The sequence below is a fragment of the Petaurus breviceps genome, unplaced genomic scaffold (assembly GCF_028583685.1).
Source record: "Petaurus breviceps papuanus isolate PSGF00001 unplaced genomic scaffold, PetGlider_PUasm1.0 90701, whole genome shotgun sequence".
Classification (NCBI taxonomy): domain Eukaryota; kingdom Metazoa; phylum Chordata; class Mammalia; order Diprotodontia; family Petauridae; genus Petaurus; species Petaurus breviceps.
In genome coordinates, this window is record NW_027187316.1 from 1,559,336 (window position 1) to 1,564,313 (window position 4,978).

The following is a 4,978-nucleotide window of genomic DNA, read 5'->3' on the forward strand; positions in this document are numbered from 1 at the left end:
GGAACCAGCATGCACCCAGTGAGTTCAGAAGTAGTGGAGCAGAAAGCTGATGGCTGTGGGCACTTACAGGAGGTTGGATGTTCCACTTTGGTTTCAGACTAGAGGGGAGAACTGAAGATCTGGGGCAAGAGGCACCATTTCCCATACCCCAGGGTTAGAGGTGATTACAAATAAACTATTACCACAAAAAATGCACAGGCGAAGAAGAAAGAATCCAACCATAGAAAACTATTATGGGAATAGAAATGACCAGGGTTCATTTTCAGAGGAGGATATTGAAGTAAAGAAACCCCCAATGAGTAATATAAAATGAACTGCTCAAAAAGAATTCATAGAAGATCTTAAATAAAGACTTTAAAAATCAAATGACAGAAATGGAGGAGAAACTAAAAAAGAAAAAAGAATAACCCAAGAAAACCAAGAAGGATATGAAAGGAAAGGCAACCAACTAGAAAAGGAGATTCAGAATATTAAGGAAAATAATAATAACACCTTGAAAATTAGAATTGGGCAAAATGAAGCCAGAAAAATTATAAGAGATCAAGAAATGATCTGATAAAACATGAATAATTAAAAAAGTAGAAGAGAAAGTGATATATAAGAAAAACAATAGATTTGGAGAATAGATCAAGAAGAGAAAATATAAAAATAATTGGACTAATTGAAAGTTATGATAAAAAAGAATCTTGATAAAATAATACAAGAAACAATCAAATAAAATTTTCCTGAAGCATTAGAACAATGAGAGAAAATAGAAATAGAAAAAAAATCCATCAATCACCACTTAAAAGAAATCCTACGAGGAAAACTCATAGGAATATCATAGTCAAATTCTGAAACCTCCAGCTCAAGGAAAAAACATTAAAAGCATCAAGATTAAAACAATTTAAATTTGATAGTGCCACAATTAAAACTACACAAGACCCAGCAGCAGAGACATTAATTAAAGGACCACAATATGTTGAAGAGCAAAAGAAGTGGGGTTCTAGCCAAAAAGATCATACCCTGCAAACTTCGGTATTATCCTGAATGACAAAAAGGACATTTGATAAACTCTCAGACTTTCAAGAATTAGTTAAAAAAAAAACTCTGAACTCAATAGAAAATTCAACATACAAGAACCAAGAGAAATATAAGGCACAAAACAAAGACTGATTATAAATTATCCATAAGAGCAGATTGTTTACTTTTTATATATGTAAAATACAAAATGTACGTCTAAGATTCTTATCAATAATTGGGCAATTCTTTTTTTTTGGCAGGGCAATTGGGGTCAAGTGACTTGTCCAAGGTCACACAATATTTTTTTGTAATAAACGTCTGAGGCTGGATTTGAACTCAGGTCCTCCTGACTCCAGGGTCAGTGCTCTATTCACTGTGCCACCTAGCCACCCCCAAATCGGGCAGTTCTTAAGAAAGATTAGGGTAAACCTGAGTATGATATGAATTTTAAGGGTAAAACTATTTAAGAGCAGTTTAAAAGAGTAATTATTTTATACAAATGAGGTGTATGAGGAAAAATTGATACAGACTAATTAGATGGGGGAGGAGGGCTGGTAATTCTGGTAACCTACTTTTGTGGGGAATGGGTTTAAGAGGGAACAATAGACATATATTTAGAAGGGCATAAAAATCTTCTAAATTCAAGAGAAAACAGTAGGGGAATGGGGAGGGGAGAGAGTACTAAAGAGGGATCTTTAGAGGGGAGGGTAAGGGAATAGGTAAAATAGTGTTATAAAAGAGTGTTAAGATTTATGGGAATGGGAGGGTAGGGGAGGGATCTTTGGAAGGAGGTAGGCAAGTCATGGGAGTGCAAGGTAGTGGATAGAAGAAAAGTAGAGAGGCAAAAGGAATAGGAAAAAAGAGATATGCATATACATGAAACAAAGATCAGGACTAGAATAGGTTTGGGAAAGTAAATATCTATTTTTGTATGTATATATGTATATATATATATATCTACAGTGATAGAGAAACATATCTAAACTTTATTGTGGCCTTCTGGAGAGGGACCTTAGGAGGGAGGGAAAATATGAACAAAGTAAAAAAGTGTACAGCAGAGAATAAAAGAAAAACTCACAAGGAAACAAAGAAAAGATGAACAATGTTCAACAAAAGTATTATTTATCATATAGTCTTTCTTGAAATGAAAATTTATTGTTACATATTTTAAATTCTCCTATTTTCTGCTATGTGCATGACATTCTTTTTCTTTTTAACTTTGTATTTAAGTTCCAATATTTAATTTTATGATAAGTTTTTGTTATAAATTTTCTATATTTGTGTTCTGGCATTTGAGTCTAAAATAAAATTTTGAAAAAATTTTAAAAATTAACAACTTACTAATGAATTTATTCTCTTTTAAATGTTCAAATTAAATACAAAGGAATGTTCTATACACATCAAGAGAAAAAACTGATAAGTAGAAGTAGGCAGAATGGTTTTACACACACACACACACACACACACACACACACACACACACACACATTAATTATGCTTTCTCTAGGACCGAGAGAGGGAAGGGAAAAAAGAAATCTACATGACAACTATGCTATATATTTTAAAAGAACAGCAAGTTGTACATAATAGATTTGCAGTTCCATGTGCAATCATCTTTTCTTAATATTCTACTATATTATCGAAATCCTTGTTTTATTACTTGAGAATAAAATTTTAAAAATTCTATGGACTTTGACACAAGCAGAAAAAAAATCACTTTGTTTTAAAATTGAATTAAAGTATTCATATTTAAGCTTCTATTGACTCATTGAAAGTTTCTTCAGTCTAGAAGTAGCTAAAACAGGTATGACATGTACCTCATCCTGTGCCCATACAATTTTAATGTTGTCCTCTACTACTCTAAATATGTTGAAAGAAGGGTTTGGTTTTTTTTATTGTTTTGTTTGGAAGTTACGACTGGTAATAAAATGTTGATCTTAACTATTTATGGATTAGTGTTATGTCTAAGGAATTGTGGGCAAAATTTCTGCATGTAATGGTGAACCAGTTCCAATTTATTTGATAGATTCTCAAGAATATTTGGGGATTTGTATTTTTACTATGGAAATTTGCCCTGTCCCCCTCCCACCTCCCAGCCCCCAAAGGACAGCCAGCTTCTACGGCATCATTATATCCACTTGATAGTGTCTTTTTAGGTATCAGGTAGAGATTGTTTTTTTTTTTTTTGCTTTTGTTTTGCTTTTTTAATGTGCCATAGTATTTTTATTTCTTTTGTTAGATCTCTATATTTTGAAAGTTTTTCGATCTAGGTAGCTTGAAGATGAGCATTTGGTATGCCCATCTATATTTACAATGTGCTTAGAACTGTATGATTATTATGGAAAACAGTGTGGCTGTTATGATGCTCTGGTTCTAGTACTGTTTAATGTTTGAATTTATTGTTTGAGTTCTTTCAGTTCAAACCCCATATTCAATGAGTTGCTGTAACCTATCACTTGTAACTCCTTAGTATCTCTTGCATGTACTTCCTTCTTTCCTTTGAACCTACCATCATGCTGGTGTAGGCCCTTATCACTTCACATCTGGACTACTGCAATCACCTTGAATCCCCAGCACTTAGCATAGTGGCTGGCACTTAAGAGATTTTTAATAAATGTTATTTTACTGACTTTTCACATTGCATGAGGTGTAATACCACTGACCTTGCTGTTCCTTGAACAAGGCACTCCATCTCTCAAATCTGTGCATTTTTATATGTTACTCAAGAAATCTAAGAGGTAAAACTCCAATGAGTTTGAAACGCTGCTATGTTGCTCATTTTTCATTGGTTATTGTTTTCCTATCATAGTTTTGGCAGTATTTTCCTGGCCTTGACAGAAATATTAAATTGTCTAGCAATTTTATGGGACACCAAAATCCTATTTTCTCTGCCCTGTATATCACCATAACCAGCAGGTGACTGACTTGGGTAGTGCTATCTGTGACACAAGGACTGCCTGGGCTTTCTGCTGCCATCCTTTCTAGCCCATAGCTCATTAGTATGAAATGGATTGCACTGTTCTCTAAGTAGACTGAAAGGCAGAGTCCATAAATGCTAAGGAAGACCAAAGACACTCACAGAAAATCTGGGTTACTATTTGTCTTTTTAAAGTACCCCCAAATGAAATGTTATGCTAATTTTAAGGCTTGGGTAGCTTTACTAAATAAGACTTCTGATTCTCAGAAATATTTGTTCAGGGCAGAACCAGTATTATTCTGGTTCTAAGGACAAGGAATTAATTGGCATTTGAGTGTTTTGAGGAGACACCTTAGATGTCTAGACATTAGGCCCCGTGGAGAAAGAGATCCTGGATACCATCTATGAGAGAGAATCAGAGATTCATGGACACTGGTCATATGGGCAGAACACCCATGAAGGCCTATACTGTGGAATCAACTGTCAAGGGAAGGAGTAAGACATTCAGAAGGGGCTCACATGAGATACAGTCACTTTGTGGCACCATTTTGAAGTTTTTCTACTTTAATTATTTTTATTAATAAAATATGAAAAGTTCAGTTGTTTCAATCTTATAAGGAGGGTGAGTATTGTTAGCACCCTCTAAATTTTATGCCCTATGGTTAAGTCCTAATTTCTCTGTTCTAGTTATGATTCTAATTCAGGGGAAAGCAAGTTATATAGGTCTATTTTATGTCAAAAAATGCTTATCATTGTATGTTGGCTTTGAATGAAATATTTAGGATTAAATCCCTTATTAAAATGTTTCTTTTTGGTGGTTTTCTCACTTTTCCTAAGCCTTCATGTTTTGCTGAGATAGGAAAAGAAGAGGCAAATGAATTTCAAATAACGCTTTCAAGGTTTTGAGGCTTAACCAAAACCAGCTTTATCTGCTTATTTTTTTTCCTCTTGCATTGGTTAGAAACTCTGTGTGTATGTGTATGTGTGAATGAGTGTGTGCGTATGTGTGTGAGTGTGTGTGTGTGTGTGTGTGTGTGTGTGTGTGTGTGTGTGTGTGTG